This window comes from Mus musculus, chromosome 10, assembly GCF_000001635.26.
Source record: "Mus musculus strain C57BL/6J chromosome 10, GRCm38.p6 C57BL/6J".
Lineage (NCBI taxonomy): Eukaryota > Metazoa > Chordata > Mammalia > Rodentia > Muridae > Mus > Mus musculus.
The window spans coordinates 26052402-26079762 of record NC_000076.6 but is presented as its reverse complement, the minus strand read 5'-3'; the positions used below and the strand labels follow the sequence as shown (position 1 = coordinate 26079762).

General features: G+C 42.8%; 1 protein-coding gene and 1 long non-coding RNA gene across 4 annotated transcripts in view; one reads left to right on the top strand and one right to left on the bottom strand.

Annotated features, from left to right (window-relative positions):
- Positions 1 to 315: 315 nt before the first annotated feature.
- Positions 316 to 1508, bottom strand: Gm9767 (predicted gene 9767). Its single transcript, NR_028030.2, has one exon. It is a non-coding gene; the product is annotated as a predicted gene 9767 (long non-coding RNA).
- Positions 554 to 27361, top strand: part of Tmem200a (transmembrane protein 200A) — an 88028-nt gene continuing 61220 nt past the window's right edge. Inside the window, exons 1-2 of one of the 3 annotated variants that reach the window (XM_017314147.2) lie at positions 554 to 927; positions 1444 to 1625. The gene's annotated coding sequence lies outside the window, so the exon portion shown is untranslated. Of the gene's footprint in view, positions 1626 to 27361 lie in introns of all 3 variants that reach the window. The other 2 variants (NM_001358814.1, NM_029881.4) reach the window with 2 other exon arrangements.

The following is a 27361-nucleotide window of genomic DNA, read 5'->3' as shown; positions in this document are numbered from 1 at the left end:
TCAGAAAAAGTATTTAACCTCCATACTGAAGCAAGATTTTTTTTTTAAAACCACTATTGCCCGTTTTTACAGTCTTTCTCCATTGCCAGTGTCATCTTAATGACCTGTCTGGCCTCTACGGGTTGCCTTATTTTCTTGAGTCTAGATTTTTTCCCCACAGAATCCAGTAGCTGACACATTGAAATAGATACACACCAGAGCAGAATATTTGCCTCTTGCCTATGAGTTAAAAAAAAAATCCAAGAAACTCATGGATTTACAAAACCATAGCTCAGCTACGGTTGCTGTACACTGCACACTCCAACGCAGTAATTTGAATACGAAACTTTATTTACTGACTTGATCTTCAGCCAGAGTGGGCGCTTTGGTCCCTTGCAGAATTGCACGTGACTATTATTTCAATTATTTCATTCTATGGACAGGACATGTTTTTTTTTTTCTCACTGATAATTTTTGGTAACTTGAAGCCTTCATTGGATTTGATATCTGGAGCTTAGCCTCAGACTCATCATCTTAGGATACAATTAGCCCCTGCCCCTCACAACCCCATGCCCAGAACCCTTCCCAACCAGTCTGCTCTACTGGAACTAACTTCCCAGCAGCTTAAACCCTCTGAGGGCTAGGAGTGCAGTATCTCTTGGGGGTCCAGGTCTGACTTTGTTAGCACAGCACTCGTGCAGCCGCCAGGGGGACCCCGACCCTCCCAGGCTGCATCTGATAAGAAAGCATCCGAGGGGCGTGGAACCGAGGGGCCTATGGATCCTTCTTCCAGAAAATACAGAGTCCGCCGGGGATCCCCAGTTCTTATTGAGACAGGAGGGGCAGGTATCTCCCGTTCTGGAACTCGCGTCCGACGGTGATGAGAAGCGAGTGGGTGTGTCCGCTTCCGCCCGCTGGCCTTCAGATGAAGCAGATCGCCTGGAAGCGGTACTTTGTTCCCCAAATGGGTTTTGTATGGGCGCCATCCCGGCGCTAGAAGTACAACTTTGCAGCCAGGGCGCCGGGTAGCTGGGTTGGGGTCCGGGGGGAAGGGTGGGTCCTGCACGCAGCTCTTGCACAGCTTGGCGACTGGGCCGGCGGAGTTCCCACGGGTCGTGGGCGGCGGTGCGATTAGCACCGTCTGGGTCCCCGGCTGCTGGCGACGCTCCGGGAAGCCCGTCCCGCCCTCGCCCCCGATCCTCCTCTTGGCGGCTTCGGGGGCTAGAATTCATCAGGAACCAAGCCCAAAACTTTCCCTCGAGCCCCGCATTCCTTTTGTCTTTCTTGGCGGCGGCGGAGACGCCTTAGCTGCGATCTTTTGCCCTGGCCTCGGTCACCGGTACCCTAGAAGGATAGGGGCTGCGCTCGTCCGATGGCGGCGGCCGCGTCCCCCAGATGCGCGAGTCAGGGCGCCCGCACCCCGGCCTGACTCATCTTCCTTTGGTGACCGCACCGCGTCCTCAGCCGGAGCCCCACGGGGATGGGGAGTGAGACCGTGGCTGCCCGCAGCTGCCCAGATTCCTCCTGACGCCCCCGACCCCGCCGCCTCCCTCGCTGGTCCCCGGAGGCGCACGCTGTCGCGACAGCTGTGAGAGCGAAGAGCCCGGAGAGGCCACCGGAGCCCCGAGACCAGGCGCTCAGGACAGGTGAGTGGACCACCAGGGTGCTGCGGGGCGTGCAGAGGTGGGTGGGCGAGCCCTGCAGCTGTACCCCGGGTTTCTGAAACCCCTTCTCCTCCCCTCCGCTTTAGCCCGCAGAGTTAGGGGAAACAATGACTCCCAAAGTTTGGGGGAATGAACCAAGTCCTCCATCAGTTCCAGACTTCTTGGTCTCCAGAGTACAGGAGAGGTGGTGCGGGGCAGCCTGTGAGCAGCCGGCTTCTGAGAGCGCCTGGCTTCGCGTCTTGGAGCTACACCCTCCTTTGTCTAAGGTTCCAGAGTCAGCAATCTTTGTGAGGGTCTACGGCGTTAATTTATGGTAGACAAAAGTGTGAACAGGGTTCCCTAGATCAGTATTTCAGTGTGATCCTACCTGCATAAGCAAAACGAAGAGGGGTAATTGTCTATAGGCTTCAGCACGACTCTCCTCCCCACAGACTGCCTAAGAAAGGACTCGTAAGATTTGCTTCACTAATTGTTTTGCAATAATTGCGTGTTCACGCCAACACTATGCATTATGAAGGCTTGGGCATTCTATGTTTGCTGCTTTTGTTATTTTGGAATGTGTGTGTGTGTGTGTGTGTGTGTGTGTGTGTGTACACGAAACAATTCATTTTTTACCCTAGGCATCGATAACGTCAGAAGAAAAGACAAATATGTAGATATAGTTAAGTAACTAGAATCATTCCCCATTTGTTAACTATATGCAGATATAAATGAGCTAAAGGTTCAGTCCCTGTGTTTTTCAGTCTGGTGTTTTTCAAAACTAAGTAACCCTGGCTTACCTGGTCTTTTTTTTTTTTTCTGAAGACCTTCAGTGGTTGACAGCAGATACCATTTCAAGAATCGGTAAATGCAATTTGTATTGAACTATTTCCTTCTTGAAGTCAGACGAAGTTGCATAGCGTTTTGTGCATAGATGGTACCCGAGGTGCTAATGCTCTTTCCTTTATCGGTGTGCCATTCGCTGCGTGATGAAAACATGAAATGACCTTTGGTTTCTTACTTGACTGTTGGCACCACGGCATCTTACTTTGACTGAAAAGTAGGCTGCATCTTAAAACTTTTTAAGGCTCACTTTATTTCCATGCTGCTGTTTGCCCACACTGGAGCATCTGCTGGTAGTTTTGTGCCTTTCAAACAGCTGAAATGAGGAACCCGTGCACTTCTAAAAGGAAAACAGTGCTTCCAAGAAGTGGAAACTGACCCTTAATACTTCATGCAATTTAATGCTGCATTTTGAAGTTTAAAAAATATCTACTAAGGTGTTAATAACTTTTCTTTAACATTTCCACTAGATACCTCATAATTATGAGATAATTTGTAACCAGGGCTATAATTATCTTTGTATCTAGGCTGGGAAAGCCTTCAGTAAGGAGAGAGCTGCTGTGTAGGAAGGCTCAGAATGATAATTCCAGGGGATTGGCACAGAGTGACTTAACCTGTTGCTTCCTAGGCCTGTCTAGGTAAAAACAAAATGTCCATATGACACTTGGAATCAGAAAGAGTTGGACACCCAGGAGCGTCACTGTGAGAACAGTTGTTGTCCTTGTCATTTTAAGATAGTGCAATTTTTAGAGATGCTTTTGAATGTGCCAAGAGTTAGATTGCTACATTTGGACTTTTATAGTTTCCAGACTTTGACAATGGCTTTTTGGATGTAAAGTCGACTTCTGACATCTGGAGCAGCAAATCTGAACTGATTGGCTAACCTTATTCTCACCAAGACGGCATAAAGAATAAATAAAGGAATTCACGTGTTGCTGTGGAAATAAGAACCTGAACAAGCACATGTCACCTGACATTTCTTAGGAAAATGGGATTTAAAAATGTATTCACAGGAAGGTGATGGTCCTTACCTTGTTTATGAAACAGAATGTAGGATTTAAAAGATGAGGCAGTTTAAAAATAAAGTTTATGAAGTGTTTCTCTCCCTAAATAGTAGACAGTGCAGGCAGTAGTTATGAAGCAGAGACTATTAAGAAAAAGAACTTGTGTAAGGGGCAGATAAACAAATCTGAGATGAGAAGAATTCTTTAAGTTTTCCAGGTCTATGACACTCGTAGTTTTATCAAGTGCCTGTCCCTGGACTGAAGGTGGGCTTTGTCTGCTAGTGTCTGAGTGCCCAACCACTCAGAACACAATGGTGAACACTTACTGAGATGTTCTGCAACAGTGGACACCCAGCAGGAGCTAGGCTAGTGAGGAAGAGTCTGGTAAACACCAGATTTCGATGTGAGGTGAACACCGGGAGACAGGTGCAGACTCAAGGCCAGCAGATCCCAACTGGCACTGCTTGAAGGTTGTCATCTTGACTTAGCTACTGATTATGTAGCCCTGAATAAAGTCAGTTAGCCTTTCTAGTACCTGATGTTCTCATTTGCAGAATGACTTTAGATTGAAGACATAATGCTATGTGAGGAGTTCTGGTGGAATTGAGGATAACGAAGATCAGAATGTGGGCCGAGTTCAGCTTGGGCATGTTAGGGCTGGAGGGAGGCAGGATTTAAGATTGCTTGCTGTGGGGAAAGGAAAACAATCTAGCCTGGGGCGTGTGGTCCATCGAGGTGATCCCACTTGACAGTAAAATCAAATAACAAATAGCAACTTTCACTCTGAGCTTGGTAGTTTTTCATGGGTTTTCACCAATAATAGCAATTGATTTTCCTAACAACCCCCAGTGGTAATTAGAGCGGAAAGGTGCTGAAGGCCAGACTGATGCTACAAAACATGTTAGCAGAGTGTCCTCCATTGCCTCTCTGCACCACAGATGGAGATAGAAAAGAGGCTAAGCATGCCTTGGAAACCCCTGAGTAAAGGAGGGGGAGGGGAAGGGAGGGGAGGGAAGTAGAGGGGAGGGGAGAAGAGGGGAGGGGAGGGGAGGGGAGGAGAAGGAAGCTTGATGTCTGAGGATTGAACTTTTTAGCAAAAACTTTATGCATTCTGGAAGACAAATATATAATTATGCAGTTGAGAACCTCTGAGATGGCTTGGATTCTGACCTTTGGGTTGAATCTGGTTGCTCCTGTTTCCTCTTCAACTTAACACCCCTCCCTTTCCTGAGTGGGAAGTTGCATGTCACTGAGTTCTTGACAAGACTTCTCTAAGAATTCTGAGTGCCCTGTTAAAAAAAAAAAAAAAAAAAAAAAAAAAAAGGAAATGGCTACAAAGAAGTATGTAGAGGGGAGGACCTTTGGGCCAAGGCACTGTTGGTAGGATATATAAGAGCAAGTTATTCTTTGGAAACTTTATAACCAGAGGGGAAATTACAAAGAAAACCCAGGAATGTAGCAGAGTCAAAAGATGAGGAATCTTAGATGCCTTCCTGCAGTACCATGGCTAAGCCTATTCTGATCATCATTTGTGCAGAGGATGCCAGGTCCCTCTGTATTCACTTCTGTCAGGGTTTCTGTTGGTTGGTCAAGGATGCATTTAATTATGTGTACATGAGACTGGATTAGCAATAAAGGGCTTGGTGGCTGATGTGAATGGAAGGTCTTTAGAGCCACCTTTAGGTAGATCTACTTCAGGTGCTGGAGGAACCAACTTTGTCTGGATCCTTTCTCTCCTCATCTCTCAGCTCCATTTCTCTCTGGGTCAGACTTATCCTAAGGTCTTCCTATGTGAAGGGAATGGTTGCTGTCAATAGGTCCAAACCTAACATGGGATCCATAAGAAAGGAAGATCCTGTCTCTTTCCGGTCCCATTTATACTCCTTTTGAAGGATTCTGTGGTTGCTGGGTTTTCAGGGCCACAGCATGAGTTCCTGTGTATGATAGGGAGTGTTCTATGGCAGCCTGGGATAGGATCTGTGCCCGACTCTTTCTGTGTGAGGGTTTTGGTAGCATTCTGATGGGAAGGAGGAGGCTGTCTCATCCTTGACAGACAGTTCTAGGAAGATCACAGAGAAGTGGTTCAAGAAGGCTAATGATGTTCCAGGTCAAAACAATGAATTTGTTACTAGGTATAATTGCTTTCGCCTACGCAGAGATGTGTCCTTTGCGCTTAGGCAAGTCTGGTGCCCAAAGCCATGGGAATTCTAGAAGGTAGAACCTTCAACTAAGGGGGAGCCCAGTGGTGAAATAATGTTTTCCTGTCTAGACTTTTATTAAAAGGAATGAGATTTCCAGAGTATTACTGAATGAGGACCCCATCGTTTGTATACTCGAAGTCATGCACTTTAAACAAACATCTGCGTGCCTTGTTTCCAACACGTGGATTTCATTTTCAGAAATCCATTCAGACATACTGAGATTAGAAGAAACTGACTTTGGGATTTGTAGAACCCGTGACGTTTGAGCAGAGGAGTGAGAACCATTATTTACACAACAGCAAATAATGGACAAGCTGTAGGCACTGGTTCTGAATTAGAGTCTGGAGGTGACTGGAGCTGCAGAAGACTGAGGATGTGAAGATGAAAGCATCCATGTACGCCTAGACATGTTTATGGAATTAATGAATCTGAAAGGCTCAAGTGTGGAAGGCAGGTGGTGCTCAGTCAGGGAGAGGTTTAACTCCAACTGGCTTGCATAAAAATAGGACTTGTGGGCATCGGGCATCCGAGGGGTGTGTGTGTGTGAGTGTGTGTGTGTGTGTGTGTGTGTGTGTGTGTGAGTGTGTGTGTGTGTGTGTGTGTGTGTGTGTGTGCGCGCGCGCACATGATGTAAGTGTGGTGTGGAGGCCAGTGGTGGGCACTGAGCTTTCTTACTCATTTACCTTCTCCAGCTTAATATTTTAGACAGAGTGTCTCACTGACTCTCGATTTTACCAATTGCCTAGACTTGCTGGCCTAAGAGTTTCAAGAATCTGCCTGTCTCGGCTCCCTCTCCGGATCCCAGCACTAGACTTACAGATCCATGCAGCTGCACCCAGCTTTGTACCGGGCTGCTGGAGTCCCAAACTCTAGTCCTTATAAAAGCACAGCACGCACTTTACTAATGAATCCATCTTCTTAGCCGCTAAACTGAGGTCTGTTGGTCAATTCTTCACTTGATCTTAGCCAAAAGGCCGAGAAGCGATCTGTTGGTCAATTCTTACTGTGACAGGTCCCATGGGCACTCTGTAAGTCACAGTATTCAAATGTCTCAAGAGCTTTCTAACATGAGAAAAACCAAAAGTTGGAGGAGAAAAATAAATTAAGATTTTTGGGAGCAATAAACGGTAAAGCTGGGATTCCAACTATCAGCATAATCACCATAGCCCATGCTGTAGCCAGGGTGCAATATTATTTCTCAAGGCCAATGTCATAATACATTGTATCAGACCAAACTGGATGGCAGGCTCAGTAGACTTTTCTAATACGAAATCTGAGTGTCAGGCATCAATGTCATTCATAGGGCACATGGCAGAGATTACTCATACAAAGCCGCCAGGCATGTGTGCTCACAGACATGTCAGACAAGGTGCCAAGGTGAGGCTCCAGCAAAGGGTTCACATGCATAAATTCTTGGTATGGTATTTGGCATAACAGCAAGAGCCAGAGATGGAGGCCAGTCAGGAAAGATGAACAGGTGGGCAGATCAATAGAACAGCTACAGTTTGATTGTTGATCTGAAAACAGGAACTTCACCATATGGCTCCACTTTAAACATCTTCCTGAGATAAATCAATAGAATATGGAATGGGCTTGTCTTCAGAGGGTGAGGGGATTCTATTAGTAGTCAGGCATTATGTACAAAGAGAAGCTCATATTTGCAGTGTATTTGCCATGCACCTTAGATTTATCCAAGATCTCACTACATCTTCATTACACTCCTGGAAGATAAGTATAGTATATGTCCCCTTTCGAGCTAACGGAGGAGGCTCAGGGAGGTTAATATTGTTTGCCCAGACTCCTGGAATCAGGCAAGACTATGCAGGAGCTGGCACCGAATCCCAGATCTGTCAGAATCTGGAATTCATCCTGGATTGTCAGAGAGCCACCCCGGTCCTAGCAGGGCAAGGTCAACTTCAAGTCTGAGTGAGAAGGAGGGAGCACTGCAGGTATCTGCTTATGAAAGAAGACAGTGAGCTGACTTTTAAGGCTTGTAAGTATGAGATCAGAGCAGACCATGGAACGACTTGCCCAATGGGATTATGCCTGGCATTGTCAAAATGCAATTACCTAGTAGGGCCCTTCCCTCCAGTACAAAGTCCCTATGACCAGGCAGAGCCAATACACTAGCAAGTCAGACACTTGAAAGGTTAACTTTAGTGCATGTTTTCAGTTACAGGAGAAGAAACCTCTGCCAATGGCTGTGGCCTGTAGTTGCCTTCACACACATGTCTTGCTCAGAAAGATGAAAAGTAGGAAATAGATGGAGGTTGGGGGGGGGGGCATGATACACCAAAAAACAGGCTAAATGTAGTAGAGATAGGGAACATTCTAGTTATATAGTATCATCCTAAGGGCCTGCTTGAAATGCTATCCTATAAATATGAATGATATAGTGCTATTCGGTAAACAAATGCAAAAGAAAGTTTGTATCAGTATAGATATATGGCTAGATGTGTGTACAATTCTCTCTCTCTCTCTCTCTCTCTCTCTCTCTCTCTCTGTGTGTGTGTGTGTGTGTGTGTGTGTGTGTATGTGTAAGAAGAGTAATGAGATATATTACTCTTATTTGTCTCATAGTCTGTTTCAGAAAGTAAGGCTCAAGGAATTTTTCAGAGTAGTGGAGAGTACAGAGCTAGTTAATGTTATGAAATGCAGTCACAACTGCAGAGCATAAACGACGTGGTGACAGAAAAGACTAGGACATCAGACATGCAGGTCACTCACCAGAGGCTTCCAGCAGAAGGGAAATGCTTGCACCGACACCAAGTATGAGCAGAGAAAAGATCAGCAAGAGAGGAACGAGGATGTTCGGTGCCCTCCAGCTGGAAATTACCGGGAACTTCCCTGGGGTTCAACAAATTATTCATTGCTCATTAAACAAAGGGAGAATGTACACAGGGGGATGGAGGTGTCTCAGTAAGAGAGAGCTGGGCATTACTAATGTGATTTTGGCTGGTGTTCAGTGACTGAGGACTAGAGATTGCAGTGGGGGTAATGCTGCCCTTCTGCATCATCATAAAGCTTATCTAGAAGGAGGCAGGGCTAGGAAAGGGAACGCTTTTAGTAGTTAGAGAATCCATGGTTTGTACTTGGGGAGATGGCTCAGTCAGTGAAGTGTGATTCACAAACATGGGAACTTTAGTTTATATATCCAACATTCATGTAAAAAAGCATGCCTGAAAGATTGTTCCTGTGGTCTCGACCCAAGGACAGAAGGATCCCCAAGGATGGCCATGACCAACCAGTGGGGCCCAATTGAGGAGTTCTGGGTTTGTGAGAGACCCTGTTTCAAAAAGTAGGTGAAGGACAATTAAGGACAATTGGTATTTGCCATCAACCTATGGCCTAGACACAGACACATGGACACACATATACATACACACAAAGTAACAACCACCCAATGCAGCCAGAGCAGACTCCAGGGATATTTTGTCATTATTTGGGTAAGAGCGTTCTCCATTACTTCTCTGCAGCACTGATGGAGATAGAAAGAGGCTAAGCATGCCTTGGAAACCCTGGAGTAAAAGGAGAGGAGAGGAGAATAGAATGAAGAGCTCCTTGAGTTACGGGATTGAGTTTCATAACTTAGTAAGAGAGCCCCATATAAATAAACAATTGCAGCATATTGAACTGAAGCTTCGAGGAAGAATAATATTGAAATTTTATAAAACCAAGATAATACAAGCTTTATTTTTTTGAAGAGTGAACTAATTCCAGAGGTGCTGAGAAGAAAATATTTTCTTTTTAAAAATCAGCATCTTTAGGCTGAGATGTGGAGTGAATTAAAAAGTCCTCAGTATTCTGTCTAGGCAGATGTTCACGTCAGAGAAACACATTTTGCCTTTCTCGGTAATGGGAGTCAGATGCGCCCAGAAAACATATACATGTGCACACATTTGTAACTCAATGATTATACAGTACTTCTGAAGAATTATTTTTGTTTCTAATTGCAAAGCAATCCATACTCTCAATTAAAACTTTGGAAAAATACATTAAGAATTAAAAAACCTAGCCGGGCATGGCGCACACCTTTAATCCCAGCACTTGGGAGGCAGAGGCAGGTGAATTTCTGAGTTCGAGGCCAGCCTGGTCTACAGAGTGAGTTCCAGGACAGTCAGGGCTACACAGAGAAACCATATCTCGAAAACAACAACAAAAATAAACAAACAAAAAAGATTTTAAAAACCTGGAAGAAATCTTACCTATAATCTGATAAGCCAAGGGCAACTGTAACATTTGGCATTTTCTTCTCCTCGTTTTTAATGAGTTTCTCTTTTTTCCATACTTAATATTACAACCTGTTCTGTTTGCTTAACCTTATGTGTTAAATACTTTCCAAATTCTAGGCTACTTTAATAATGTCTGTGCAAGATTGGGTTACATGGTATGTCGTAGTTTAACACCTTATACCTGGACCTCGAGGCCATTTCCAGACACTGTGTATTATAAATAGTACTTTGATGAAACCTTTGTTCAAACAGGAGAATCTTTTTTCTTTTTGAGACAGAGTCTAAACTGCATAGTCCTGGCTGGCCTGGAACTCACTATGTAGACAAGATGACTACCTGCCTCTGCTCTCGAGTTCTGGAGGTGTGTGTCATCAGACCTGGCTACTTCTTTGGTTTAAAAGAAATGGTATACATTTCTTTAGACATTTGCATTCCATTAGATATTATAATATGTATGTGTGTGTGAGTGTATGTGTGTGTATGTGTGTGTGTGTGTGTGTGTGTATGTGTGTGTGTGTGTACGTGTACATACAAGTGCAGGTACATGAATATCATGGTCCATGGTGTTCATGTGGGGGTCAGGGGACAACTGTACAGCCAGTTCTCTCTTGCTGTCTTATTATGTTAAGTCCCCCAGCTTAAGTACAAGCAATTCCACTCACTGACCCACCTTGTTGGCCCACATACAAACATGTAGGCACATAGCCACGCAATTAATAAGTCTAAAAGATATTTGAGCAGATTATTTTTTAAGTGAAATATGCATAGGGATAGTTTCAAAGTTTCAAAAAAGGCTATAAATCTATAAGACTCTTCATATTTAATATTTACCTGATTATCACAAAAAGTGAAGTTAAAATTGCTGTAGCAAGGATAAACTTTTCACCATGTTCTCCCTATATTGATTTCTTTGTTTCATATATATATATATATGTGTGTGTGTGTGTGTGTGTGTGTGTGTATATGTGTGTACATATATGTGTGTGTATATATATACATATGATTTTTTTTGCCTGCTTGTATGCACTGCTGAGGAGGCCAGAAGAGGGTATGGGATCAGATCTCTTGGAACTGGAGTTACAGACAGTTGTGAGCCTCCATGCAGGTACCAGACATTGAGCCCTGAACCATTGAACCTGAGCCCTCTGGGAGCAGGTGAAAATGCTGCAGCAAGCTTGTCTGAACACTCTTGCAAGCTCCTTTAATATTCTCCACCAGGGCCGAATTGGTCCCAAGAAAGCATCTCTTCTAACCAGTTCCTGATTGGCTGGCATTGTCTGTGTCTACAATCCTTGGTCTCTCAAGCAGTCTTCAATTAGGTCCTCCTGCAGGAGTTGCCTTTGTGGCTGCAAACCCCTGACATTTATGCAGAGGAAGCCACCATGTTCCTCTTACATTTCCACCTTTTTGCTTTTAGATTTTGACAGCCTAGTGGGAGCTGGGGTGCCATTGCCTCAGCATTGTTGACCACACCTCTGAGGATTCCCAGTGTAATGGACTGTGCCTGTCTTAGGTTGTCCTGCATTCTGAGATCTTATCTGTCATTGACTACCAGCCCTCAAAGAGACATCATTCTAGAAGCATGTCATGCAAGGGGAAGATGAGAAACAGCCTACACGGTGGTCTCATGAATCTCTGCCATCCATGCTTTGATCACTTCCTTAGGGGGGCTCCCCCGCATTCGGGATTTTCGAGAGCCATCAGCACCTGGAGGGCTGCCTTATTTTTGGAGCGCTGCCTGGATATATGCTGTGTGAGACACTTTTTTTTTTCTTATTTAAATGCATTTTAAACATCAAACATATTAATAAAATTGAGTATTTTGAAAATCAAAAATACAAAAAAAAATTTGTTCAACTTTTATATTCATACCATTTCATACCCTAAAAATATCATTAATGAACATTTGATACTATCCATAACTGAGGATCCTATATCTAATGTTTAATACTAAATTGTTTCAAAACATACAAAGTATTCTTTGGGAATTAAGCACAGTAAAAGAGCATAAAATATTGAAAATGAATCATCAAGAAATATATTCAAAAGCCTTTATCACCTGACCTAGTGAGAGATTAAATTCATTTTATATATATGTGTGTGTGTGTGTGTGTGTGTGTGTGTGTGTGTATACATTGTCTAATTATAAGCTTACTTTAAAAAGATTATCAGTGTTCTACAAGAAAAAATATTTTATCAGTAAGTATATTTTAAATTTTTCAAAATATCAAAAACTCTTTGAAGTTAAACATTAAGAAAAATTATCAATAACATTCCTATGATGTTTGTAGAACATGATTTAATATTTTCAGCTCTATTCAACACAGAGTATAATTATTTTAAAATATATTTTGCTGTTATGTCTCCATTTTCATTTTTGATTTTATTAGTTTGGATACTGTCTCTGTGCCCTCTAGTCTGGCTAAGGGTTTATTCATCTTGTTGATTTTTCTCAAAGAACCAACTCCTGATTTTGTTCATTCTTTCATGAACTTCTTTCATGAAGTTCTTTTTGTTTCTTTTTTGCTGATTTCAGCCCTGAGTTTGATTATTTCCCACCTTCTACTCCTCTTGGGTGAATTTGCTTCTTTTTATTCTAGAGCTTTCAGGTATGCTGTCAAGCTGCTGGTGTATCCTCTGTCCAGTTTCTTTTTGAAGGCACTTAGAGCTATGAGTTTTCCTCTTAGCACTGCTTTCATTGTGTTCCATAAGTTTTGGTATGATGTGTCTTCATTTTCATTAAATTCTAAAAAGCCATTAATTTTTTCTTTATTTCTTCCTTGACCAAATTATCATTGAGCAGAGTGTTGTTCGGCTTCCATGTGTATGTGTGCTTTCTGTTGTTTTTGTTGGTATTTAAGACCAGCCTTAGTCCATGGTGATCTGATAGGGTGCATGGAATTATTTCAGTCTTCTTGTATCTGTTGAGACCTGTTTTGCAACCAATTATATGGTCAGTTTTGGAGAAGGTATCATGAGATGCTGAGAAGAAGGTATATTCTTTTGCTTTAGGATAAAATGTTCTATAAATATCTGTTAGATCCATTTGGTTCATAACTTCTGTTACTTTCACTGTGCTTCTGTTTAGTTTCTGTTTCTATGACATGTCCATTGCTGAGAATGGGGTATTGAAGTCTCCAACTATTATTGTATGGGGTATGATATGTGCTTTGAGCTTTAGTAAAGGTTTTTTGGTTTGTTTGTTTGTTTGTTTTCATGAATGTGGGTGCCCTTGCATTTGGAGCATAGATTTTCAGAGTTGAGAGTTCATCTTGGTAGATTTTTCCTTTGCTGAGTATTAAGTGTCCTTCCTTATCTTTTTTGATAACGTTTGGTTGAAAGTCGATTTTATCCAATATTAGAATGGCTCCTCCGGCTTGTTTATTAGGACCAATTGCTTGGAAAATTGTTTTCCAAACTTTTACTCTGAGGTAGTGTCTGTCTTTGTCACTGAGGTGCATATCCTGTATGCAGCAAAATGCTAGGTCCTATTTATATATCCAGTCTGTTAGTCTATGTCTTTTTATTGGGGAATTGAGTTCATTGATGTTAAGAGATATTAAGGAAAAGTGATTGTTACTTCCTGTTATTTTTGTTGTTAGAGGTGGAATTATGTTTGTGGCTATCTTCTTTTGGGTTTGTGGAAAGATTGCTTTCTTGCTTTTTCTAGGGTGTAGTTTTACTCCTTATGTTGATGTTTTCCATCTATTATCCTTTGTGGGCCTGGATTTATGGAAAGCTATTGTATACATTTGGTTTTGTGATGGAATATCTTGTTTTCTCCGTCTATGGTAACAGAGAGTTTTGCTGGGTATAGTAGCCTGTGCTGGCTTTTGTGTTCTCTTAGGGTCTGTATGACATCTGCCCAGGATCTTCTAGCTTTCATGATCTTTAATGAGAAGTCTCGTGTTATTCTGATAGGTCTGCCTTTATATGTTACTTGACCTTTTTCCCTTACTGCTTTTAACATTCTTTCTTTTTTTAGTGCATTTGATGCTTTGACTAGTATGTGACAGGAGGAATTTCTTTTCTGGTCCAGTCTATTTGGAGTTCTGTAGGCTTCTTGTATGTTTGTGGGCATCTCTTTCTTTACGTTAGGGAAATTTTCTCCTATAATTTTGTTTAAGATATTTATAGGCACTTTAAGTTGGGAATCTTCTCTCTTCTATACCTATTATCCTTAGGTTTGGTCTTCTCATTGTGTCCTGGATTTCCTGGATGTTTTGGGTTAGGAGTTTTTGCCATTTGCATTTTCTGTGACTGTTGTGTCAGTGTTTTCTACAGTATTGTCTACACCTTCCCTTCTATATCTTGTATCCTGTTAGTGATGCTTGTATCTATGACTCCTGATCTCTTTCCTAGATTTTTCTATCTCCAGAGTTGCCTCCCTTTGTGATTTCTTTAGTGTTTCTATTTCCAGTTTTAGATCTTGGGTGGTTTTGTTCATTTCCTTCACCTGTTTGATTGTCTTTTTCTGTGATTCTTTAAGGGATTTTTATATTTCCACTTTAAGGGCTTCTAGCTGTTTTCCTTTAATGTATTTCCTGTATTCCTTTAATGGAGTTATTTATGTCCTTCTTAAAGTCCTCTATCATCATCATGAGAAGTGAATTTAGATACAAATCTTGCTTTTCTGGTGTGATGGTGTATCCATGACTTGCTATGGTGGGAGAATTGGGTTCTGATGATGTCCAGTAGGTTTGGTTCCTGTTGTTTATGTTCTTATGCTTGCCTCCCACCATCTGATTATCTCTAGTGCTACCTGTCCTCGATATATCTGACAGGAGCCTGTCCTTCCTGTGATCCTGGTTTTGTAGGAACTCCTCAGAGTTCAGCTGTCTCTGTGATCCTATGATCCTGAGATTCTGGGTGTGTTAGAGCTCCTGGAAGTCAAGCTGCCTCTGGGACCCTGAGATCTTGGTATGACCAACTTCCTGGGATCCTGTGTTCCTGGGTGTGTTAGAGAGCCTGGTAGTGGATCTTCCCTTGGGCGCATTGTGGGACTGGCTTTGGAATTCATGTTGAAGGTCTGCTCAGAGCACCAGCCCAGACAGGAAGGAACCCATGACACTGGTCAGGCAGAGTTCCTGGGTGCCTGAGTTCTACTGGTTCTAGTTACTCCCCAGTGTTGAGGCTGATGTTGCATCCTCCTCACCTCTGATCCTATGATCCTGTGTGGAAGACACTCAAACAAAGTAATTATTAGCATAACAATTCCTCTCATTGTAGCATAAGTGGCTATCCACAAGGGGTCAAACAGCCTCTTAATATTGACCCCCACTTTTCCCAAGAGTCTGGCATCTAGGGAGAGCACAGATACCCTGGTCATATTGAGGTTGTCTATATTCACCCTTAACATCACAGAATAGATAAGGAATTTGACTGACCAGGTACCTTCAAGATATTGAGCCAACTGTTGTCAGGCTTCAGTGGCATTATGTACCTGGTAAGGGGTTGGGCAGATTGTGTGAAACCTGGGGTCGCATGCCAATAGAGACTTGTTCCTAACAAGGGCCAACTTTTCCACCAGTAAGTTAATCCATTAGTTGTAAAATGTGGACAGATTGATAAAGATGTTGATTTAGTACCTCTTGTGCCTGTAGTGCCTCAGCTGACTTAAAGACTACCACATTGACAGTTTCCAGTCAAGGCAACAGCAGCTGTTGTCACCCCAGAAATGCCCACAATGATGGCCACAATTATGGCAGCTATAATAACAAAATCCCTCTTTCCCTGGTCTAGGGGTTGTCATTCTGGGCCATCATAGTGACAGTATGAAAGTGAGTGGTATTTACCACAGGCATCCAAAAGGCAACTGGTTCCCTCATCAGAATAGCCAATGTTCAATACCCCTATTCAGCAGGCGGCCAGGAGACATTTTTTATTAAAGCAGTTAAGGTTCTCTGACAATGGAGGTATTAGTGACCAGAAAGAAAAAAGGGGGTGGGGCGGACACAGACTGGGGTGGCTTTCCAGCCAACCTAGCTGCCAATGGTCACATTCACAGAGCTCACCCCAGTCCACATTTTAATAACTGGTTTACATGGAAATACATCCCATTAAAGAGGTGTCCACCTTTTAGGAGAGTAAAGGGGCACAAATCAAGACAATTAGAGGGGCCACATAAATCCCAATTGCTCATAATGGAGTCATATTGGGGGAGGAAGAGAACACACATCCAGATGTCAGGGTCCCACATGTTCTCTAGTGATATCCAGGGGGTCAAAAATAATGGCCTCCTCCCAAAATTGGTCCAGGTCATGAGTTTTAACCTTGAGACCATGTGTCACTAGAAGGGTTTTCAATGCCCTAATATGGGGTTCCTTGATGGTGGAAGGGAGGGAATCCATAATGACGAGCACAAAGGAAACAAAGAACAGACTGATATGACAGAGGAGAAAGGTTCATACTAAGCAGGGGACTCCCTAGAGTGTAGCTCAAAGGCAAAGCTGTATGACTTCATGGTTTCCCCAGGATAGAGAAGGCTTTTGGGAGTCGATCCCTAGTACCAGTCCCTATCTTAGATATCAGGATGAATCCAAACTGAAAGTGAAAGTGAGTAACTCCAGATGAGTGGACAAAGACAAAGGGAAAAGATGACCACACACTCACCCTGGAACTGAAACCACAAGTGAAAGTATATACCGGGATGGACAGACAAAAAAGACAAAGAAGACAGAAATGAGGTCCACGTGCTCACCTCAGGACCCACAACATAAAACACTTAGGGACCAACTCACGGAACTAGCAATGGAAGTGGGCAAGACAGCAGTGTGTGTGGTGAAGAAGAGCAGATAACGTCAAACCTCAAGCACAGTCCTTGCTGCAACAGGCAAAAAATGAGCCCCCAGAAAAGGAGGTTCACAAGCAGCCACCAAAAAGAGGATAATGTAGTGTGTAGACCAAACTGGATGCCAGTTGTTGCCTGTGACCTGAACCTCATGCTGCCTGATTCTACTTGCCCTTGGGGGTTGGAGGTGAGGTGGTGTGGAATCAATGGCACAGACTCCAGGAGCAGGTGAGAACACAGCAGCAAGTCTGTCTGAATGCTGCTGCAAGCTCCTTTAATACCCTCTACAGGGCCCCATTAGTCCCAAGTAAACATCTCTTCAAACAGCAGTCCCTTTTTTGTTGTTGTGTTTTGTTTTGTTTTGTTTTTCAAGACAGGGTTTCTCTGTATAGCCCTGGCTGTCCTGGAACTCACTTTATAGACCAGGCTGGCCTCGAACTCAGAAATCCGCCTGCCTCTGCCTCCCTAGTGCTGGGATCAAAGGTGTGCGCCACCACGCCCGTTGGCTGGCATTGTCTGCAGCAAGTCTTGGTCTTTCAGGCAGTCTTGAATTAGGTCCTCCTGCAGGAGTTGCCTTTGCATCTGAGTTTGCACTTCTGTACCCTCCCACCCCCCACTTTTATTCAGAAGCAGCCACCACTGTTCCTCCTACACTATATGATTCCCAAGAAAAGCCAAACATAGTATAGTATTGAATTTTCAGATGTCAACTTTGCCTTTTATCATAAGAAGGGGTGATGTGTAATATTCTTAAATCTCCATAGACATTTTTGTTCTCTTGATGTACTACATGAGATTATAAATGATAACTATTAAGCTTTCTGCACCCATCATTCTGGCCATAAATGCCAAATTCATCTTGTCAACAGCTGCCATTTCCCCATAAAAATAATCTGCAACTGAAATCCAAATTATTTTGATTTTCTTAGAAAGGAAAATATTATTTGTCTCAATCAACTTTAGACAAAATCATTGGTTTATTTGAGAAACAACTACCTAAAAATAATTCAGTACTCACCGTTTTGTCAAATGTGAATCATATTACTGTGCTTATGTGTGCTCATGTGTTCACATGTTCCATAAGCATGCCTGTGGAAGCCAGAAATCAATCTTGGGTGTCTTCCTCAGTCATTATCCATCTTCTGTTTTGAGACAAGGCCTCTCACTGAATCTACTGGTATAGCTGGGCCTCATGACCAATCAGAAGGAGAAATCTACTTCCACCCACCTCTCTGGCAATGGCATCATAAGCAAGCAGCACTGTGCCCAGTTTTGTTAGGTTTAAATGTGGGTCCTGGAATGGAGCTCAGACCCTCTTCCTTGGATAGCAAGTTCTTTACCAAATAACCTATCTCCTAGCTTGAGATTCTTCTTATGCAGTGTTGATGTAGGAGACTGTAGAAAAGCATGTCCTACATATTTATTATTCTCTTAGTGATAAGACACAAAGGGTTCTGATAGCATACATGGAATAAGTTCATCAATTAGTAAGTGAGTCAATAAATAGTGTATGCTAGCAACTGGAGATGGGGAAGGGAGCAAAACAAAGGCAGTGACTAAATGTTTTTGACATGCAGAAAGCAGTGGTCATAAATAAGCAGAGCCATTTCAGGTAGTAGGAAGGACTTGAGGAAGGATCTAATGTCATCAGAATGGTGGCCAGGGCAGCCTGCTGGGGCACCTGAGCTCAGCCCTGTGAGACAAGAAGGGAGTAGGGTGGATTTTATAGAGGAGCGTTGGGAAAACAGTATAAGGTTGTGCTTTGGGTCATGATGGTGGAGTAATTAGAAACAAGAACCGAAGGGAAGAGGAATACAAAATGGTACCTCATGGTGAGCATGAGTATCAGGATGGGAACAAACGCAACACCCGTTCAGGAGATTTTTTTAAAAATAATTGTTAGTTATGCTTAAGATGAGCCATGCATCACTCGCTGGCTGCAGACATTACGAATGCAACGTTCACCTTCTATGTTAAATGAGAACAGAATGTATTAATTAGCATATGCGAATAGATATACATATTTAATGTGTCTGTAAGTAAAGTTTCAGGAGAACGTGCATAGTATTGAAGACTACCACAGAGCTTTTAATAATGGGAAAATTATTTTTAAACTTTGCTTAGCATAATGCCTGCTTACCATACCATTCTGTAAATGTTTTATATTGTAAGAAAAAGTCATAGTGACATGTAAAATCACACTTAAGGTACAGTATTTCAGTCATTTGAAAATTTTATATCCATTATACTCTGAATTCAATAGTAACATAAAAGTATAATCAAAATGTAAAAAATTAAAATAGTTAAAATAAAATCATAACACAGATATAATCACTTTTCCACATACCTTCCTTCCTCTTCGTATAGGTAGGGATATTGGGAAATTCCACATTTATTAAGAGGTTTTAGGGGCCGATGTATGGTGCATGTCTTTAATTCCAGTACTGGAAATGGAAAGGCAAGTGAATCTCTTGGAATTCAGGCTCAGCCTGCTCTATGCAATGAGCTCCAAAATAGCCATGCCTGAATAGAGAAAACCTGCCTTAAGAAGAGCTAAATAAATAAAAGTAAAACATAAGAAATGGTTTCATTGCCATCATGTGGTCCTGGCACTTGACATGTAGAGATTTTTTTTATCTTCTAAGTTTCCTAATCCTAGAATTGACCTTTAGTCAAAATGTCTCTTCTGACTCCTGCAAGGCCAACTATAAGTGGATGGTGCGCTGTAATCATCTTTGCTAATGAGTATTTAGTTCACTGTCTTTCAGAGGACCTATCTTTAAAATAGAGTTTTGTAGTACCTGCTATTCATTGAGAGACTGCTAACTGTCTCCCATTGTGCTTTGTGCTAGAAGATTCAGAAGCTTGTATTGAAGGCTTGACTCAGGGCTTCAAGCACCACCAGCTGAAACTGTGTCAAGACGCTCCACAGGGCTCCTGGAGTCTAAGTTTAAAAGGCAGGCACAGTAAGCAGAACATGTGACTTCATTCACAGCTGCTGCTGCAATTTGGGATTCAGTTAAATGATCTTAAAAGGAATCTCACAGAAGTCAGGTGAAAAGAGCCACACATGGCAACTCTCCCCATGTGACCACGACACCTGCGGCCTGCAGATCCTCAGTTCCTCAGGTATCATCACCCTGTGTGTGGATCTCCAGCTCACCTGCTCTGGCTGCCAGACTCTGGTCTACTCATTTGATAAGAGAGTAGGCTGCTGGCATGTTTAGCAGGCCCAGAGGCTCATACCACCCACAAGCCTGTGAGCCTAGCCTCCACCTCAGCCTCTTACTTCAGGCTCTTCCTTGACTCCTGTGTTCAGGGACAGCAACCTTGCAGGCTCTTGAGTGCTCAAAGGACAGGTGTAACTTTGAAATCCAGGTTTCAACCCTGCTTGGTTATCCATTTCTCTCAGAGGGCCACTCATTCATTCATTCATTCCTTTACCTGCTTATTCTGAAGGCTTACTGTCTATTCTCCTCAGCCTTGTAAATGTTACAGGAAACAAAGTTGGCTGTTCTCTCCTATCTGGAAGAGACAGAACATATATAATTTTATATGATGAGAGGAGTGATATAAAGCAGGGTCTAGGGACAGAAAGCACTGGCATGGAGATAGTGTGTGGAGACCATTCTGAGGTCTGACATGCAACAGAGATCTGAATGAAGTGAGGAAGAAATTATTAAAATATGTTGGGGAGGACTACTTCAGACCAAACAGGGGAGCAGGGAGTTCAGAGGACTCAAGGACTCACTGTGGCGGGGAAGTTAGCTTAGAATGTTGAAGTCCCTGGAGGCCATTGCAGCTGAACGTGGGAGCTCACGGTAGCAAAGGGGAACCACAGGCTTTCTCCTGAGGAGCAAAGTTGGAATCTTCACCCAGAGCAGACACTCCTCTGCTCTTCATTCTCATAGTTGGGACCTCAGAAGGTTCCAAGCAGTGAGAGGAAGTCCTTGTGTGCCTGTCACTTTCTTTGTGTCCCGCCAGACAACCTGATCTCTAGCCCAAGGTTCTTCGACAAAGTGTCGGTGTAAGATATACTGATAAAGGTCGTGAAGAGCTCAGAGAATGTGAGTTGAAGATTTTTTTGGTGAGAAAAGCTGTGCTATGGGCTAAGAGTGTACCCTCACAGGCTGAGTGAGAGTAAGGGAGCTGTGCAATGTGTTAAAGCTAAAATCAGGGGCCGCCATTGGCTGAAGTCAGGGGCTGTCATTGACGTTTCCAACAGCTACATCCCTCAACTTAAGTGCAGAAGCACTCAGCCAGCCCAGGCCTCTCTCCTCCTAATCATGGTCTTTCAGGAAAGTGGGTGACAGGCATGAATTAAGAGAGGAAAAAGCTGGGACACTTGGACTGAACTTAACAATCCTTCAGAAGTGATGGACTGAAGCCGTGGGGAATGCCCAGATAAACCACCTTAGATCAGTATTCATCTGCCCAACAGAGACCCATACAGAGCTCCTGAGCTTCAGACATGACCTTATGAGATCCTTGATAAATCTTGTGAGCAGGGAACTTAGAGGCCAATAGTAGGGGCAAGAAATACAACCATCGATAATGATGTGATGAGTATGATTATTGCCACGAAGATTGCTAGGAACTGGGGACCTTGTCTAGAGAAGTTAAGAGTCCGGGTGGGTAGAGCGTGGATCTGTACAGGAAGGTAGAGGAAGGAAGGAGGTTGATATTTTATGAACTAAGTCCTAGGTCAGAATGAGCAGAGGGCAAGGACCCATCTGGAGTCCTGTGAGGGCAGTGGTGACATCAGATACCTAGTCCTAAGACTAGCTCAAGGCTTTTAAAAGCAAAAACGACATGCATTGATATAAAGTGTGTGTAATGTTGGCTCTTCCTTGCTCCAGGACAGCCAGGGATATGCAGAGAAGCACTGTCATGAAACCAATCAACCAAACCAAAATCACTTTGCAAACAAACCTCCAGGACTATCTGTGAAAGAATTTCAGGAGGCACTATTCTGTGAGCAGCGTTCCTGGACTTTTTTTTTTTTTTTTAATTCTGTGTAGATAGATAGATAGATAGATAGATAGATAGATAGATAGATTTTATTCGTTTTTTGTTTTGTTTGTTTTGTTTTGTTTTGTTTTTCTTTTTTTGGTCTTTTGAGACAGGGTTTCTCTGTGTAGCCCTGGCTGTCCTGGAACTCACTCTGTAGACCAGGCTGGCCTCAAACTCAGAAATCCGCCTGCATCTGCCTCAGGAATGCTGGGATTAAAGGCGTGCGCCACCACTGCCCGGCTGTTCCTGGACTTTTTTTAAAGGAGACATTCACCTGCACCCACAGCACCAGAGTTAGCTCCCAGCACTGCGCTGACGAGCTCACCCAATGCTGTAGTCAGCAAGAAGCAGGATCAGTTCTCCTGCTCTCATGTCCTCAAGGCTAGCTCCTCCACTCCATCCTTCACCATCAGGGTCGGCTCTTCTGTGTGGATTCAGGGTCTGCTCTCCCAAGTGCATCAGTCAGTGAAGGCCTAGGACGGCATCCTCATCTCATGACCTCGGGGTTAGTTCCTCCATCTGCCACAGATGGAGAAGGGCAGAGATGGGGAGCAGTTCTCCCTTGCCCATACCACCATCCCACTGCAAAGAAGGGACAAGCCAGCTCTCCCAAGCTCATGCCCTCACCCTCAGGTCAACTTACCCACACCCCAGCCACCAGGGACAGCTCTGCTGTACTGCAACTCAGCTAACTCCCAGGCTCAGATCCAGGACTTTAAGTTGGCCCAATCTAATGTCTACCCTATCTATGATCTTTCGGAGCTCATGAAAGGGCTGGTCCTACAGATTCCGTGCTGCAGGATCTCCATGAGACAGGGCAGAAAGGAAATAGCTGAGAGGAATCTGTCTCCATGAGGATCCAGTGTAGATAGTTGTAGCAGAGTCCAGACGCCGTGGAACAGACCAATGAATTACTGCAGTGAACGCTTGCAAATGTGTGGACGAAAGGGTAGACTGTGGGATTGATTCACTGTGACACCCTACAGCTTCTATGACAAGATTTTTTTTTTCTGTCTTCTTTTCTTTTTGAGGTTAAGTTGCAAGGGCAGAGAGCAGATATGAAGGAATGGGGAGATAAGAGGGATTGGGGTGCATGATCTGAAATTCATGAAGAATCAATAAAACACTTTTTGCTTTGTTTTGTTTTCTTTCTTAAAAAAGAGCTCCCAGGGACTAAGCCACCAACCAAAGAGCCCATCCGTGGTCCCCACTATATATGTAGCAGAGGACTGCCTTGTCTGGCCTCAGTGGGAGGGGATGTGTTTGGTCCTGTGAAGGGGGATGTTAGAGGCGTGAGGTGCTAGTGGGTGGGTAGGTGGGGGAGCAACCTCTTAGAGGTGAAGGGGAGGGGAGATGGGTTGGGGGCTTATAGAGGAGGGATTAGGAAGGGGGCAACATTTGAAATATGAATGAATAAATAAATAAATAAATAAATAAATAATATAATATAATATAATATAATTAATAAAAAAGAAATTAATTGTTCTCTGCTTCCTGATTGCAAATGCAGTATTAGCAGCATCCTATGAGCCTGCTGCTATGGCTTCCCTGCCTTCATCCAGTGCCTTTAAACTATGAGCTAAAGCTAGCCCAGAAGTTGCTTTAGCTAGGTATTGTCAAGGAAATGAGAAAAGTAATTCGTGCACTCTGGAAGGAGTAGAGGAAAAACAATGTATGAGAGATGAGAAGGACAGGGTTTCTTAATTCGGGATATGAGTTCGTTTTGGGACACACTACATTACATTACATTACATTACATTACATTACATTACAGACACCTATGAAGCAGCACTGAGGAGGAGGAGGTAGCTGTTTGGACAGATTCATCTGGAGCACAGACGAGATATTCATCATGGATACAAAAAATTGAGTCATCAGTAGTTTATTGATTTTAGGTTAATTTATGAATTTCAGTATTCTGATCCTATAAATCTTTGAAAAATGAAAAGACTATATTAGACTACTAGAGCAAAGGTAAAATAAGGTTAGTTAATCAGTAGTTATCAATAAAGCCAAGAATGGGGCTAAGCCTGAGAGTAGGCTTTGGGGTAAATTTCAGGGTGCGTAGGTAAAAGAAAAGCCAGGTGCAATGTTATCAGGGAAAGACCCCTGGCAACAGCAATGAAGCTTTGTTTATACATGGTCCTTTGTGATAGCTGGGATCCATTTCCCTCTTCAATTAAATCTACTACTAAAAGCCATAGTCTAATCTTCGATAGTTTGAATAGAACGTAAATGGAAATTACTGAAAAAAAAAAAACTTTGGGTTTCTGTTTATTGTGTTTTGCTTTGGTCCATGTGATAGTTATGACGCTGTTAGAGGGGACTAGGCACACAGTCACACCTTACAATGACAGAATAGCACATCTGAAGGTAATTCCACACTTGGGCTGATGACTGGCTCATTCCTATTGTCAATTCTGTCACTTCTTTCCAATGAGGTAGGACTGTGCTTTCTAAAGCCTTTGAATACTTATTAGTAGCCCATGTATTGTTTTCATAATATGTGGGTTTTTAAAAATCCAATAGTATCTTAAGCTTTTCTAAGAAGAATATTGATTTTTCTTGGAAACTACAAAGAGAGTAAATGATTTCCAAGAGAAAGGATTCCATAGGTAGCAGAAAACTTATTATGAATGCATTTGAGCTCGTTAAAATAGAGAAGGAGCCTGTTGTTGAAGCTTGGACTTAGCCTCTCCATTTGGGAGCTTGGCTTTGTCTACTGTATGGATGGTGGACCCTAAGGGAACATTGCATCCATGTTCCCATTTAACTACAGAAAAAGGCACAGTGAAGAAGCACATAGACCTAATGCACAGCCAGCAGAAGCAACTGAAAGCCAGCCACGTGTGAGCACTGTCAATTAGAAGTACTTAACTGAATTTATTTTACATTTGCTCTAATAGGTGAAGATAGTCTTTTCATCTTTCAAAAATTCATAGCATTAAAAGACTGAAATTCATAAATTAACCTAATTTATATAATGAAGTTACCAAAGCACCTAATAGGGCTTATTATGTTCCCAATACTCTTGGAAATAATAACTTAAAAGTATTCCTTGAAGCTAGGGAGATAGCTTAGTTGGTAAGGTCTGCTGTGGCAAGTGTGAGAACTGAATTTGCATCCCTATATACACTGAGCTTGGCTATTTGTGTTTGTTCCCTGGGCTCCTGGGGTGGATCTCTGAAGTTTATTGGCTGGTCAACCTAGCTGATTCTATGTGCTCCAGGTTCAGTGAGAGACTGCCTCAAAAAGATGGAACGCTATTGAGGAAGTCACCCAATGTCGACCTGTGGTCAAAACACAAACTTTCATGCTTGAGTGTACACAAAGGGGGATGGAGGGAGGAAGGGAAGGGAGGAAAGAGGTGTGTCAAAAGCTCTCTTGCACCTTGAGGCTTTGGAAATTAACTGGCTCTAGGTCTCCTCTTGGTCAATTAGTCTCCAAAGGAACTAATAGTACTTTTCTTTTCTTACTTGGGACAAGTGGTGCTCCCCACTCCAAACCTCCAGAAATGTCTCTCTCTATCTCCTTGGGGAAATGATAAGGTAGATGGCCCTAGAAAGAGCTTTGGTAGCATCATTAAGTCATACCTTTATGACCAGGTTTTCCCAGACCTTTACCCTGACCATCTAGTGACAACAGCAGGAGGCAAATCACCAGAGGAACTGTTATGCTCCTCAAATCTGGGTGTGAAACTCCTTATGGCCCCCAGACACTGCCTCAGAGGTTATTGAATTTGTCAGATTAAATTTCATTAGCAGGGTTCATTAGGTACCTGCAGCTACAGAGAAGGCCATGTCATTTCAAGATGCAGGTCCTGACAATCAAAAGCACTAAGAGTTCAGGAGAAGACTACGGAAGGTTGAGCAATGTTCCTCTTTGTGACTGGTCAGAAGTCAGCCGTACCAGCCCACCTGGATAGGAGCGAAGGTCTGTGAGGGAGCAAGCCCAAGAATGTTGGCAAAGCCAAAGACCAAGAGAAGGGCTGGTAACAATAGACACCTAGCCCCTTAGGAGAGCCAGCAACACTGGATAGCCCAGCTCCTTTCATGACTTGTGGGATTTGGCAAGAGTCTTGCCTTGTGACAGCAGAGGGTCTGGCCCACGGAGCTGTAGACCTCAATGCTGCTTCCTTAGTCCCTTGGAAAACATAAACTATGATCTGCCGTGCTTGTGATTGTATGCTTCCTTCTTCCATTTTTCTTTTAGTTTTTAGTAATTTTTAGTGGTGGTTAGCATAGACATGAGTGAAGTAAGTATCAGGAAGTGATGAGAGCACCATCTACACCGCAAATAGAGAAGGTTATTTTTCTGTGTAATTTTTAAAAATAACTCTAAAAAAGAAATCCATGGGAATAATTTACCCAAATAATATGAGTAGAGAAGAAACCCTTAGGTACACTTTCTACATATAAATTGGCTTGAATCAGCTTTTATAAGAAATAAATTTATCCTCTGTGAATACTTTTTTTAGTAAATTATGAGCATTTGTCACATTAGAAAGTTGTTTTGTTTTGTTTTCTTTTTTTTTTTTACATTGTGGGAGCTTTTCAAAAAGGCTATATAATATTCTCCCACCTGCTGTTTTAATTTATGAAAAGGAACATTAATTCTTGAGACAATTAAAAATTTACATAATACTTTTTATTCAGACAACAACAACAGGCTTCCTAGATGCATGAGTAAATGTGTGTGCTCTCTCTAAAATCAAGTATAGCCTTTGACGTGAGGGCCAGGCTGTTTCTGTGTGTCTGGCTATGGGCATGGAACATTTTTCTGATGGAATATTTGTCATATTTTCTTTCTTTTTTTTTGTTTGTCTCTTTTCAAAAGCTTGAAAATGTTGTATTATTGTTTTCTGAAATCCTTCCTATCTCGACCACAACGTCTTGGACAAGACGTTGTAAGAACTCACAAAGACAATCAGGGATGTTGGATATCCGTGCAGAAGACATTGTGTGAAAACGCAGTAGGGTTTCTCTAGAGAAAGGCTTGCTTTTTAACATCATGCTTCCTGCCTATGCATTTGGAAGACTCACTTACAAGACCACATAATAAACACTCTGAATAGGTCAGCCCCATGGAAACTATAGCCTCTGCGTTGGAAGCAAAGGTGTCAGGGGTTACGACACTCAGCCATCCAGAGCAGCGTGACAGGGCTCCAGAGACTCAGAACCTACCAGGTGGTAGGTAGCTTTTTATAACCATTTTTAAAAATCTTAACATTTTCTCTCTTTTCCTTTAATTCTTGTTGTACATGTATACATGCATCTAAGACTGTTTTTATACAAAAGACAAGTATAACCTGGTGAGGCTGTTCAGTGGTGCTCATACGTGTGCTTTCTGGACTGACTATTTGGGGTTGGGACCACTGGGACCAGTTTGGGGATCACCTCTGGGGAAGACTGACTTTCCCTCTCATGGGCAATCATTAATCACCTGTGGTTCTTTACCTAGGGGCGGAGCTTTGTGAGATCCCGCTCACCCTCATTGGAATGTCAACTAGTGACAGCCATATTGTTCGATTTCATGGATGCAACTTTCCTGTTCTATATAGAAGACACAATCTCACACCTGGTTCTCTGGCTCTTAACGATCTTACTGGCCCCTCTATAATGTTTGTTCTGTTGCTAATCTGTCAGAGTTCATTTGA